Source organism: Triticum dicoccoides, chromosome 2B (assembly GCF_002162155.2).
Source record: "Triticum dicoccoides isolate Atlit2015 ecotype Zavitan chromosome 2B, WEW_v2.0, whole genome shotgun sequence".
Lineage (NCBI taxonomy): Eukaryota > Viridiplantae > Streptophyta > Magnoliopsida > Poales > Poaceae > Triticum > Triticum dicoccoides.
Window position 1 is genome coordinate 315,829,675 of NC_041383.1, and position 15,469 is coordinate 315,845,143.

The window sequence follows — 15,469 nt, forward strand, 5'->3', positions numbered from 1 at the left end:
ACATGCAGGGCCGGCTGGATTAATCTAAACTAAATAGGAGATAATTCCCGGGGTTAGTTAGGGCATGGGGCCCACTAGTTAGTGGCTCTAGGGGTGATTAATTGGATCATTAGCAGTAATTGAGTGTGCCACATCGGCAGTCGTCGGAGTTTCGCCGGCGGCGACCTTTCTGCACGGTGGAGGCACAGCTGGGCGGCGCTAGGGGCTGTGGCTAGACGCGATGAGACCACCAGGAAGTAGCTCAAGCACGTCTGCATCCAAAGGAGTAGTCAGCAGCGGCTGGCGTGCTCTATACTCGCCGGAGACGAGCTTGCGGCGGCGGCCGGAGTTCGGGCGGGTGTGGGGATGCGGCTGCAGCGCTCGACCGAGCAAACGGAGTGGCTAGACAGCCTCCTGGAGGCGCCAGGAGCATGTCAGTGCCCCTGGAGCGAGCGGAGAGGCTTGGGAGCCCGGGCTCGCCTGCCATGGTGGACGGCGGTCTTGGTTTCACGGGCGATGAGGCTAGAGGAATAAATTGAGCAGGGGAGGATGGGGGAAACGACCAGTAGCTCACAGCGCGTCGCCTGGAGTACTTGTCAGCTCGGGGAAGGCTCTAGAGACGACGGAGTGGCGACGGCGATCGCCGGTGCTGGAGCTTGAAGATGATGTCGATGGCGGCGATATGGCGTGTCCCCGGTTGCTTGGCTCGTCGAGGAGGCGTAGACGACACAGGCGGAGCTCATGGGCATGTCAGAGGGGCAAGGAGGTGGCTCTGGGCATGGGAACAGTGAGCGGCGGCGACGGCGGCTCTTAGGTGATGCGAGGGAGAGAGCCAGAGGAGGGGGAAAAGCACTGGGAGAGCAAAAGAGTGTCGAGGGGGTCGAGGGGGTGCGTGGCACTCGGGGTTGTCGCCAGCAGCGAGCTAGCAGGCAGGAGGTGGCCAGGCGCGTGCTGGCGCTCGCCACCGAGCTGCTTCGTGTGCTGGCACAGGGAAGAAGACGGGAGTGCCCCTGGTGGGCTGGGCCGCGAAGCTGGGCTGCCAGCTGGGCCGGCCAGGTAAGTGGCCCAAGTAAGACCTTTCTTTCTATTTCTGTTTTTCTATTTTCTGTAATCTTTGTAGCTTTATTAAAAGGGACAAATCCATTTTTCCCCTAGTTGGAACCTACCCACGGGGTTTGCCCTTACTTTTCGACTCTGCTCAATTTTGCCCTTAGATTTTGCTCCGAGGTCGCCGGAATGCCCTTTGACCATTTGACCAATAGTTTGAAAATGAATAACAAATTGATATGAGCTCAGAAAAATGCAAATAAGGTATCAAAATGTTCAGATAAACATTACCTTTATGTGTATGTCATTTGCATGCAAGACAAAAGTACCATTTAGACAACCTAAGGTTATTAATGTTATTAACATTATTAAACATAAGAAGGTATAAACAATAACTTTTTCAGGAATAAAAATAACACGCAAATGCAGGTGATGTTTTATGAACATCCCGATATCTTATTGGCATTATTTCAAGTTCATACCAACTTCTTATGAAGTTTGAAAATAATAGTCAAAGTTGTTAGAACATTCATCACAAGTTGATATGAACTCAGAAAAATGCAAATAAGATATCAGTATGTTCAGAAAACTTCACCTACATTTGAATGTAATTTTTATTCCTGAAAAAATTATTTTTATACCATTTTATTTATAGTAACGTTAATAACATTCATAAGCTTAGGTTGTTGAAATGGTACTTTTGTCCTGAATGCAAATGACATACACATAAAGGTAATGTTTAACTGAACATTTTGATATCTTATTTGCATTTTTTTGAGTTTATATTAATTTTCAAAGTATTGGTCAAAACGGTCAAAGGGCATTAAAGCAACATTGGAGGAAAATCTAAGGGCAAAACTGAGCAGAGTCGAAAATTGAGGGCAAAACCCGTGGGTAGGTTCCAACTTGGGGCAAAAATGCAATTGTCCCTTTTGGGATTGATTTAATACTAAATCAATCCCAAAAATCATGAAACTGCTCATGACCACTGTTGGGAATATATCCTACAGTAAACATTTTAGTTTATGATTATTTGGGCATTTCATTGATCCTCTCTTGTCCTAGAAAAGTGTGCACCATTTTTGTCAGAGGTTTTAGACCAAGGCGAAGATGATGAACATTTTAGAAGGGCATTTCAGGTTCATTGAAAAAGATTTTAGTAAACCCCAGTTGGTTTAAGGGGGTGCTGGGGGTTCTTCCATCCTCATTTGAAATTCATTTGAATTGTAAACATGATGACATGAGAAACAAGCAAAGGCAACAGGGGCTGAGCTAGGGCTGTGACACTTTGATATTATGTCAAAGTAGTCACATGCCAATTCGGTTAACTTAGGGTTTATTTGGCCCTCCAAATAAATTCCTTGGCTCCTCCTTTCTTTTATCGAAATATGGAAAATAAATCCTTTTCTTTCTTTGGGTCAGCCAAGCAGGCCTCCTTGCCTTTTTCCTTCCCACCGAAATGGCCCAAGGCCCCCTGTCGGCCCCCTCCTAACCCAAGCCGCTAGGAAGCCCGATCCCCATCTCTCGATCCCTCCTCCTCGTTCCCTTCCGCGGTCACCTGCCTCGACACCCACTCGAACCCATCTCCACCTTCTTGATCTCCCACACACAGCCATCTCTCTCCCTTCCTTCGCTCCCGATCCCGTCCTCAGCGCCATCAGGAGGGCCAGCCCGCGCGCGACCCCGCCGTCCAGCTGCGCCCCCAGCGCCTCGCCTCCACCAGACTGGTCTGCCTTGCCGCTGCCTCCCTGCCACCGTCAAAGGCCACCGCGCCGCCCCGTCAAGTTCCTCGTCGACGATCTCCTGCTCCGGATCCGCCTACAATGACCATGACCAGTGTCGCGCCTCCACACTGTCTTTTGCATCCCCGGCCTCCTCGTCATCGCTTCGCCCGTCCCCGGCCACCGGTGCCCTCGCCGGAGCTTCCTCAAGCCGTCCCCACCACGCCAAGTTCGCTGCGCCGACCTGGGTCTCCATCAGCGTCGTCCTCCTGCCCCGCCTGTTTACCTCCCCACGTCGGCAGCAAGCACCACCGCTGCCGCTCCTCACCAAGTCCCAGCTGCCCCGTTCGCCTCCGAGCCAAGCCTCCACTTCGGCCACCGATGGAAAGTTTTGTCGTGGCCGTGACCGAGACTACTGCGCACCTGTTTATTGCTTGTTGCATGCCAAAACCTCCTCCTGTGTACAAGTACCCCTCTAGATTTATCCATGCCTCTATTTGACCCATGTACAACTACACGGTGATGCGCCAAGTACCCCTCGGATCGTCAAGTTCGACTACACGGAACTGCCAAGTACCACTATGATTGCCGTGTACATCTACAGATGCCAAGACCGGACCAACTAGTACCCCAACAACATGTGTATCTCTATCATCGACCCCGTGGATGTCAAGTTCCTCGCCGTGACCCCGATCCTCTATGGAGTGTGTACGACTATGAAACGTGAACCACTACTTCCACTACTGTCGTCGTGTGCCACTACTTCCACGATGACCATTCCGAGAACGTCTACTTCCTCTACATCACATCGACTCGATCCGCCCCGAAAACGCACGCTTTGAAGGTATAACGCCGAGACGACGCCCGCGAACGAATGTATGTGTGTTGTATGAGATGCTCGTGTTTGCATCGTGTCCGAGTTTTCATTGCACATTCCTCCTCGTTCGTCATGCCGTCGATCTGAGGGAACCCGGTTGGCATAATCATCCCACCATCTTTTGCATGTTCCGCGCATCCACACTTTCTCTTACACCGACATCTCGACGAGTTGTCGGATCAGTGGAATGTTGTCGTGGCACCATTTCCGTTCTAGTTGCCGTGGCACCCCTTTTGTTCCGCCATGGTGTCAAATGCTTCATAACATGCTCATGCCAACATTTTCATAAAAATGCATAAAACTTGAATATGTCATCCGCATCATGATAACCACATTTAAAATGTTTAAACTTGTTGTTTGCATTAAATTTCTAAATAACATGTGGGGATTTAATAGAATTGTTGTTTGTTGTTTTCGACCCCATTTAAGATTGCCTAGATAGGTAGTTTTATTATGCTTCACCTCTTTCCATGTTAATTAACATATACTAATTGTTGAGTTTCTTAACCGAGAGCGAACTAAATAATTAGATGTGGTGTTTTGTCAATATGCAACTTGTTGCATATTGAGCTCCACTTAAATTGTAGTGTTGTCTATTGCACTTTGCCATGCCATGCATATTTAAACCGAACATGCATAATACTTGTTTGTGCATCATGCCATGTTTATTCTAGTGTGTTTACCATGTTGTTTGCTTCTTTCCGGTGTTGCTTCTTAGTTCCGGTAACATTGCGATTATGAGGATTCGTTCGACTACGCTTGCTCGTCTACTTCATGGACTTCGATCTTCTTCCTAGCGGGATTTCAGGCAAGATGACCGTTACCCTGGATCTCATTACTATCATTGCTATGCGAGTTGTCTCGATGCTACCGCTATGTCGCGCTTCCTACCACTTGTTTATCAAGCCTCCCAAATTGCCATGCTAGCCTCTAACATTTTTCACCCTTCCTAGCAAACCATTGTTTGGCTATGTTACCGTGTTGCTCAGCCCTTCTTATAGCGTTGCTAGTTGCAGGTGCAGTTGCAGGTTGTTCCATGTTGGGACATGGATATCTTGGGATATCATAGTATCTCTTATTTAATTAATGCATCTATATACTTGGTAAAGGGGTGGAAGGCTCGGCCTTTTGCCTGGTGTTTTGTTCCACTCTTGCCGCCCTAGTTTTCATCATACCGGTGTTATGTTTCTTGATTTTGAGTCCCATACCCCTCACCGTGTTAGGGACGCAAAATCAAGAAACATAACACCGGTATGACGGAAACTAGGGCGGCAAGAGTGGAACAAAACACCAGGCATAAGGCCGAGTCTTCCACCCTTTACCAAATATATAGATGCATTAATAATATAAGAGATATTGTGATATCCCAACATAATCCTGTCCACCATGGAGCAATCTTCAACTTCCCCTGCAACTAACAACGCTATAAGAGAGGCTGAGCAAAGCGGTAACATAGCCAAACAACGGTTCGCTAGGAAGGGTGAAAAGGTTAGAGGCTGACATGGCAAATTGGGAGGCTTGATAAACAAGTGGTAGGAAGCGCGACATAGCGGTAGCATCGAGACTACTCGCATAGCAATGATAGTAATGAGATCCAGGGTAACGGTCAATGATCTCTGAATCAAAGGTAATTCTTTTTGCCACTTAAGGGGATATATCTACGAGTCACCATCCCTAAGGTGCCTCGTTGTGGTATCATGGCAACTCAACTCCTCACTGCGCTGACAACCGTTTACCACCCTGTTAAGTGTGGAATTGTAGTCTACCTGGTAAACCTCCGTCATTTGTTCCACTCCTTTCCGCTAGAGGTGTGCTTCGTCTCTCAGCTCAAGAGATGCTGCTATGTCTCATTCCGTGAGTTAATCCTGAGTTGTTCGACCTTCGAGAAGAACGATTCTTTTAGGGTCTTTCCTTCCTCTCGTTGTCATGATAGTTGGAGTTCTCAGAGCAAGACTTCGAGACAATGATGGTGAACGAATCAACGTTCAGTTGAAGTGCAACCTGGATCGTGAAGATTGTGCTAGTTTGTGTTCCCCCTTCACCTTACCCTACGCTTGAATCTCGGGACGAGATTTTTGTTTAGTGGGGGTGAGTTGTCACATCCCTGGCCTTGCTATGCACTTGGGCTAGCTTGGTTGCTGCATCATGTCTAAATTTCTTTTAAACTTGAAATGGGGATGACAAACCCTAGCACTAAATAAAATGCAATTAGGATCAAAATAAAAATATTTTCAATGAACCCAGAATGCCCTTTAGAAAAGTTCATTATTTTTGTTAAAGGTGAAAACCTCTGCCAAAAATGATGCACATATTTTTAGGCCATTCTGGATTTTTGAATTAAATCCTATTGTATTTGACTTTGGGCATTTAAATACTATAAATAATTTAAATGTTGAAATAAATGTTGGAAATTGTTAAGGGTCACTGAAATAATTCAGAAAGCACCCATAATTGTTTCCAGGATTTTATGAAATGGTTTGGTATTATTACTAAATCAAAACAAATAGCTAAAACTAGAAAACAGAAAGTAATAGGAAAACAAGAGAGAGAGGAAGCCTACCTGGGCCACCTACCTGCAGCCCACCTAGCGCCCCACCTGGCCCAGCAATGCGGCTGAGGCCCAGCCCAGCTCCCCACCGTCTTCAACCTCTGCCAGTAGGCAGAGGCGTGTCGATGCGCCCGCGCCCGAGCACCACCTCCTGCTTCCACCTCCTGCTGCCCCCTCATCGCCCTGGACTCCCTCCGCGACGCCACGCAACCCCCGACGCTCTCTCACTCTCTGGTTCTCTCTCCCCCTTGCTCCTCTGCTTTCTCTCCCCATGGCCGAGCATGCCCACCACCGCCGACGTGCACCACCGCGGCCACGGCCATCCCCGAGCCGCCCCGAGCTATCCTCGAGCTCCGCCACCTCGCTCCCTACCTCCTCACCGAGCCACACGACCGGAAGGGCCCTGAAGCGCCGCCCCGATGCTGTTCTCCTCCTCGGCCGCCGGAGATCCGCCTCGCCGCCCCGCTCGCCCCCGATACTTTCCCGAGCTCGCCGTTCGCCTCGTCGCAACCGCCGTGAGCTCCTGCTCCTGCTCCCCCTCTCCGCTCCCTCTCTCGCACGCCGTAGCTGCCGCACCACATACAAACGCACGCGCCGCCGCCCGCACTCCTCGCCGGTGATGCTCCGGTGACCATTTGGTCCCGGGCATGCGCCCAACGCGCTCCCCGCATCGCGTAGAGCCTCCGTGGCACCTCGCCGCGCTCGTTTGCGCACCGCAGCCCCATCCCCACTTGCACCCGAGCTTCGGCCGCCGCCGAGCTCGTCGCCGGCACCACTCCGGCCACTCCTCGGCCGCGCCACCAGCACAGTTGGATGCGGACGAGCGTCCGCATCCCGAAGCTGTGCTCCGCGCGCCAAACCGAGCCCTGTGGGCAAAACCCGAGGCTCGCCACCGCGGCTGGCCTCGCCGGCGTCAAGCCGCCGGTGGGTTTGACCCACTTTGACCACGGCGGGACCCCCCCTGTGTCCATGACAGGTGGGGCCGGCCTGTTAATTAGGTTAGGATTAGTGTTAACTAAAAATTAGTTAGACTAATTACACTCACACGCGGGACCCACTGTCAGGTTTGACCGGACAGTGACCTGTTGACCTGCTGAAGTCACTATGAGGTCATGCTGACGCAATAATTCCTCTCTGGAATTTAAATAAATCTTAAATGATTTATTATTTTCAGGAAATGTTTAAAACTTCTAAAAATCATATAAATTCAACCGTAGCTCAGAATGAAATAATTTATATATGAAAAATTATCAGAAAAATTCAAGGAATCCATCTGTATCATTTTCATGCATGTTTGAACAATGTTTGTCCTCTGTTTTGGACAAAACAAATAAAGGGCATTTAAATAATCATATATGGAGTTGGAATTTGAATCATGTATTCAAACCAACTTCATTTAAATCATAGCTAGGTGAATTAGCCCAAAACACATTCATATTGCCATGTCATAGCATGCATCATATCGTGCATTGCATTGATCATGTTTCTTCTGTGTTTGCCGGTGTTGTTCCCCCTCGATAGACGTTGTGCCGATGATGTGATCGTTGACACTGATGAAGACTCAATGCTATCTTCAGAAGTGCCAGGCAAGCAAAACCCCCTTGTTCATTCCGATACAATCCCACTCTCTCGCTCCTGCTCTCTTTTACTGCATTAGGACAACACCGATTCAACTGTTACATGCTGCGGTAGTTGAACCCCTTTATCCTCTGCATGACCTGTCATTGCCACAGTAAATAGATGAAACCCACTAGCATGAGTAGGAGTTGTTTGAGCCCTGTTGTGCCTACTCATTCATGCTTGTTGGTCATGCCTACTACTGCTTAGAGTTGAGTCAGGTCTGATTCATCGGGGATGATTCAGAGGTGTGTGAACATGTCCTACCATTGAGAGCTAAGTGTGTGAACACAATTTGGTAAAGGTAGCGGTGAGAGGCCATGTAGGAGTACATGGTGGGTTGTCTCATTGCAGCCGTCTTCAGGAACTGAGTTCTGTGTTTGTGATCCATGACCAGTTACTACCACACATTGGGTTCCGGTAACTCGACCCCTCTCAACTTATTAATCAACATGATCTCTGTCCAGGAGTTGCAACTAGTTTCTGGTGTTTGTAGGTAGTGTTAGTAGTCTACCAAGTGGCACCCGGTACAGGTGGGCTTGGGACAGACTAGGCACAGTGGCCCGGTGTACCAAGTGGCACCCGGATGGTGGACTTGGGAACCCTGCACACATCGTTTGGGGCCGTGAGCGACACCCCGGCCGGATCTCCTTGCGGATGGAACCCGAATAGGCGATAAACCTGGACGAGAGACTTGTATGGTTAGTCAGGTCGTGGCCGACTCCCTCGCCCGGCTTTTGCTTGAAGGTTGCCGAGGTACATGACGTGTACAGGGCGATAAGTGGCGAGAGCGTGTGTGAAGAAGTACACCCCTGCAGGGTTATCACTATCTATTCAAATAGCCGGATTCCTCGGATATGGAAACTTGGACCCCTTGCATAGTTCATAGACAAGTGAAAGTGGATACTCTAAAATACGCAAGATAAGCGTGAGTGCTATGGATGGCGTTCTCGTAGGGAGACGGGAGCGGATCCATAGTGGTGTATTGATATGGTGAATATGTGGACTCGTGTGCGCCACCTCAAAAGAGTTACTTGCAGTCGTAGTTCAGGATAGCCACTGAGTCAAAGCTGGCTTGCTGCAGTTAAACCCCCACCATCTCTTTGTTGATAATGATGCATATGTAGTTAGTTTTGATGTAAGTCTTGCTGGGTACATTTGTACTCACGTTTGCCTATTTTATGTTTTGCAGAGAGACTTCAGTCTCACTAGTAGTTCCACATGGACTTCGATGTTTAGCTTGTTACCTCAGCTACGATCTTGTGCCTCGGCAGGATCTGGTAGATAATCAGGCTTGTTAGCCTTTTTCATTTGTAGATGTCTATACTCAGACATGTTAAGCTTCCGCTTGTGCTTGACTTGTTTGCTTTGAATGTTGGGTCATGAGACCCATGATTGTAATATCTCGCTCCTCAGAGCCTATTGAATAAAATACTTGAGTTGTAGAGTCATTTTGTGATGCCATGTTGTATTTGCACATATCGAGCATATTGTGTGTATGTTATTGAAATGCTTGGTATGTGTGGGATCTGGCTATCTAGTTGTTTATCCTTAGTAGCCTCTCTTACCGGGAAATGTCTCCTAGTGTTTCCACTGAGCCATGGTAGCTTGCTACTGCTCCGGAACACTTAGGCTGGCCGGCATGTGTCCTTCTTCGTTCCTGTGTCTGTCCCTTCAGGGAAATGTCAAGCGATGAATATCGGAGTCCTGTTAGCCCGCTACAGCCCGGTTCACCGGAGTCCTGCTAGCCCAGTGCTACAGCCTGGATTCACTCGCTGATGACCGACACGTTTGATGCTGGGTCATGGATGCCTGTCCCTGTAAGTTAGTGCCACTTTGGGTTCATGACTAGCCATGTCAGCCCGAGTTCTTTGTCATATGGATGCTAGCGACACTATCATATACGTGAGCCAAAAGGCACAAACGGTCCCGGGCCAGGTAAGGTGGCACCCGTGGGAATACCGTGCGTGAGGCCGCAAAGTGATATGACGTGTTACATGCTAGATCGGTGTGACTTAGGATCGGGGTCCTGACAGCGTTGGTATCAGAGCCAGACTGCCTGTAGGATTACCAAGCCAAACTGGTCGAAGTTGAGTCTAGAAATTCTTTAGTTATATAAGGGAATTGATTGTGGGATGGAATGTAAGGCTCTTTTTACTCCTTATACCTCATGCCCTTCTGATCTGAGTCATCTTATCTTTCCTACGGGGATTAAGAACTAGGCTATCTCTTCTTTCTATCAGGATCACGTGTTACTAATCCATAGACTTATAAGATTGTTGGATTTAGGCTTGAGTTCAGTTCCTACGACTTCTGTATGTTAACTGTTGATCTCGAAACCTTGATTTTGTGCTTCTGAGTGGTTATGCCCACCATTTTTGTGATTGTCTCAAATCTTTTTGAGCATTTACAGCCGTTATGCTGTCCGAGTCATCCCAGGTTTCTAAATAGTCTGATGCATTTGCAAATCCTTTCTTTCCATTCCCGATGTCCTTTATGGCCAGATTAACCACACTAGACGGTGAGTTGACGTACTCTATTGCCTCGACAATTATGTTGGAGTTATTATTATGACCCTAGGTGTCTCCGGGGATCATCTAGTAGTCTAGCCATGTTTTGTGATCCCAGTGTGATGATTCTGGCCATCATTCCCAAAAGCATCCCGTGTTGCCACTTAGTAGTAGGCATTCTACTCCTGGGTTCTGAACCCGAGATTCACTCTACTTACTTCATGTTGATAGTGTTTGCTAGTTCCTTTAGGATATTAGTAACTTTGCGATAGTCCTCGAGGTCCGTGGTATCTCCTTCTTCCAAATACTATGAACCGCTTATGGCAGATGTTTATTGGATCAATAGATCACAATTAGAGTACTCTTGAGGAGTTCTCCATTCATAAATCGTGACTCTACCAGTCCTACCTCTCTGCATGGCTTATCAGGAAGAAACATGTTGAACTTGGTTCGACATACTAATCTATGCATCCATAACTCAGAAAATTATATGTTCTTTGAGTTGTCCCTCTTAGTTGTCTTCCGACCCTCGTCTATCAATTGATAGTCAAGAGTATGCGTGCATTCGTTTATCGATGCCTATTACTCTTGTGGTCCGTCAAGCCGTTCCATTCAGGATGACTAGGAGAAACAAACTCCAGTACCTCATCCATATTCAGGATTGGGTCAAAGCAGTTGTACTCCGCAGATCAAATACTAATCCAGTTTTTGTTCTGTTCCACCCTGGAGTGTTACCATCTTTATATTAAGATTATCATGGGAATGGCACACCATCCTATGAATTCTTGATTTAGTGATACTCTCGCCATCATTATTCCTTCCTCGGTTTCGTGTTGTCGCAACCGGAATGCCGACAAGTGAACTATGATGTGTGAAATCAATACTCCTAGCAACCGTGTTGCTTGGTAGTTAAAGGACAATAATTTCATTCTTAGTGTGTTGGTTCTTGAATCATCATTCTAAGATAGATTGTGCTACCTAGTCCTTATTGTTGGTGCACTTTTCGATCGGTGAGTTAGGATTTCGTCAATCCCTCGCTCTTTGATCATATCATCTTGCCCTGAAAAGCAAGATTGTTCTCGAGCTTAGTAACATATCGGTGGTTTGTAATTTTCCGAATATCTTCTCGGAAGTATTACCAGGTTGCCACCTGACCGCTATGTTGAGTTCATGATCAAGATGGTTTCCTGTAAACCACCCCTTCTCCAAGAATCTGTGTGGGATACCCCTGTGCTAGTTGGTCAAGCTAAACAACAACTTGGAGAGTTGGAAGATAAAAGCTTGTCCGACTTAGTTCATGTTAAGGGATATCTTTTTGTGTGTGTGTGTGTGTTGAAGAAAGATGATATCTTCATCAATTGGTCCTTGTGATCAATTGTTGGATCTATTATCTTACCCAAACCTTTGATTGAGTATGGGCTATCGTCAAATCAAATCAGAACCAACGATATTCGTAATGTTGTCTTACTCGTGGTTTTTCCTCGAGCATACACCATTATATTCTTTGGTCTGACCAATGCTATCACCGTGTTCACTTAATTATGGAATTCCTTTTAAAAGGAAACCCGGATGAATTGTTGTTGAGCCCATTGACAACATCCTTATCTCCTCCATGGTTTTGTTGAACATTAAGCTAGTGTTGGAAACTTGTGTAAGCATTTTCTTCATGCCCCGTTTATGAAGTATATGTTTGGATGAAAGAAGTGACTTCCTTTGATTCACGTGCATTTGATGTAAGTTGCCGTCGTGAATTCGAGAAAGTTTGTTTTTGCTCCTCTGGAATCATCCCAGGTCAGTCATGCATGTGCGAAGTATTCTATGGTCTGATAGACTGGTCATCTTCATTCCCTATGTATCCCTAGCACACCAAGCCAGTGATTGATTTGTTCAAGGAAAAGGAGTTGCTGTGCAAATACTAGTTCATGCACAAGATTCCTATATCCTCAATGATGGTTCCCTACCAGAACTCGGTAGCATTTTATTGTAAGACTACCATGTGATCATGTTTGTCTGAGGTAGCGTGTTCACACATGTGTAGCAGAACCAGCTCATGTTTTGGAGTTTGCTATCGTAGTTCATTTCCCGAGAATCTCGCAACGTCATTTCGTCGATTTGTGTTGCAAACTTTCATTTTTCTTCCTAGACTCGATGAGTCTGGAATATCCTGACACCAACCAGATCTGAATCTCAGGCAGATATGATGGTTGGAACATTTCCCGAGAACTATAATATTGGTCCCTCGATAACCGGTAAAGTGGATGTCGTGGCCAACACACCCAGCCGGAAGACCTATTATTGTAGTATCTTGTTTGAGGAAGTTGGCCACCTCCCCATAAGGACTTCGTAGGATTTACTCCCTAGTTATGCCTTATGATTTTTGTGTTTCCGAAGTCCGACCTTTACTTGATGTTCTAGATACCAGACCATTTCAAGGAATGGGATACGCTAGTACATCAAGGAGAACATTAGAAGCGGAGTGCTAAATGTCTCTCGATCGATCATCCAGGTTTTGTTTCCTTAGCCTCGCTAAGGAAAAATCTGAGAAAGTGTTATCTTCCCTTGCATCTGCATCATCCATCATCATTCATCATGGTAGGAAGTTGTGTTGCCAGGATCCTTGACATGCATATTGGTAAAATCTTGATGATTATGGAAATGCTCAAGTTCTTGAGAGCACGCACAAGCGCTAGGTGTTATCATCGACACTAATTGGGATGCTCTCAGTTTCCTCGGCAATGCTATGATCTTTTCAAACAGTGAATTCACTCTGTATTGCTGGGTTCTTCCCCAGTTACCAGAATCATTCCCAGCATTTGCAATTTTGTTCCCAGCTTGCACCACCAATGTGCCATTCTACCATGGGTCTCTTCTATTTCCGGTGGTAAGCAAATTCATCCATTACGTTGTCTTCAACAAGGTAATCCACATCATCCAAGTCCGAGTATACCATTCTACCGAGCCCCTCCAAACGATCGCTCAAGAATTGCCTTAGGCTAGTTAAAAGAGTTTCAATGATCTCTGAATCAAAGGTAATTCTTTTTGCCACTTAAGGGGATATATCTACGAGTCACCATCCCTAAGGTGCCTCGTTGTGGTATCATGGCAACTCAACTCCTCGCTGCGCTGACAACTGTTTACCACCCTGTTAAGTGTGGAATTGTAGTCTACCTGGTAAACCTCCGTCATTTGTTCCACTCCTTTCCGCTAGAGGTGTGCTTTGTCTCTCAGCTCAAGAGATGCTGCTATGTCTCATTCCGTGAGTTAATCCTGAGTTGTTCGACCTTCGAGAAGAACAATTCTTTTAGGGTCTTTCCTTCCTCTCGTTGTCATGATAGTTGGAGTTCTCAGAGCAAGACTTCGAGACAATGATGGTGAACGAATCAACGTTCAGTTGAAGTGCAACCTGGATCATGAAGATTGTGCTAGTTTGCGTTCCCCCTTCACCTTACCCTACGCTTGAATCTCGGGACGAGATTTTTGTTTAGTGGGGGTGAGTTGTCACATCCCTGGCCTTGCTATGCACTTGGGCTAGCTTGGTTGCTGCATCATGTCTAAATTTCTTTTAAACTTGAAATGGGGATGACAAACCCTAGCACTAAATAAAATGCAATTAGGATCAAAATAAAAATATTTTCAATGAACCCAGAATGCCCTTTAGAAAAGTTCATTATTTTTGTTAAAGGTGAAAACCTCTGCCAAAAATGATGCACATATTTTTAGGCCATTCTGGATTTTTGAATTAAATCCTATTGTATTTGACTTTGGGCATTCAAATACTATAAATAATTTAAATGTTCAAATAAATGTTGGAAATTGTTAAGGGTCACTGAAATAATTCAGAAAGCACCCATAATTGTTTCCAGGATTTTATGAAATGGTTTGGTATTATCACTAAATCAAAACAAATAGCTAAAACTAGAAAACAGAAAGTAATAGGAAAACAAGAGAGAGAGGAAGCCTACCTGGGCCACCTACCTGCAGCCCACCTAGCGCCCCACCTGGCCCAGCAATGCGGCTGAGGCCCAGCCCAGCTCCCCACCGTCTTCAACCTCTGCCAGTAGGCAGAGGCGTGTCGACGTGCCCGCGCCCGAGCACTACCTCCTGCTGCCCCCTCATCGCCCTGGACTCCCTCCGCGACGCCACGCGACCCCCGACGCTCTCTCACTCTCTGGTTCTCTCTCCCCCTTGCTCCTCTGCTTTCTCTCCCCATGGCCAAGCATGCCCACCGCCGCCGACGTGCACCACCGCGGCCACGGCCATCCCCGAGCCGCCCCGAGCTATCCTCGAGCTCCGCCACCTCGCTCCCTACCTCCTCACCGAGCCACACGACCGGAAGGGCCCCGAAGCGCCGCCCCGATGCTTTTCTCCTCCTCGGCCGCCGGAGATCCGCCTCGCCGCCCCGCTCGCCCCGATACTTCCCCGAGCTCGCCGTTCGCGTCGTCGCAACCGCCATGAGCTCCTGCTCCTGCTCCCCCTCTCCGCTCCCTCTCTCGCACACCGTAGCTGCCGCACCACATCCAACCGCACGCGCCACCGCCCGCAGTCGTCGCCGGTGATGCTCCGGTGACCATTTGGTCCCGGGCATGCGCCCAACGCGCTCCCCGCATCGCGTAGAGCCTCCGTGGCACCTCGCCGCACTCGTTTGCGCACCGCAGCCCCATCCCCACTTGCACCCGAGCTTCGGCCGCCGCCGAGCTCGTCGCCGGCACCACTCCGACCACTCCTCGGCCGCGCCACCACCACAGTTGGATGCGGACGAGCGTCCGCATCCCAAAGCTGTGCTCCGCGCGCCAAACCGAGCCCTGTGGGCAAAACCCGAGGCTCGCCACCGCGGCTGGCCTCGCCGGCGTCAAGCCGCCGGTGGGTTTGACCCACTTTGACCACGGCGGGACCCCCCCCTGTGTCCATGACAGGTGGGGCCGGCCTGTTAATTAGGTTAGGATTAGTGTTAACTAAAAATTAGTTAGACTAATTACACTGACACGCGGGACCCACTGTCAGGTTTGACCGGACAGTGACCTGTTGACCTGCTGACGTCACTATGAGGTCATGCTGACGCAATAATTCCTTTCTGGAATTTAAATAAATCTTAAATGATTTATTATTTTCAGGAAATGTTTAAAACTTCTAAAAATCATATAAATTCAACCGTAGCTCAGAATGAAATAAT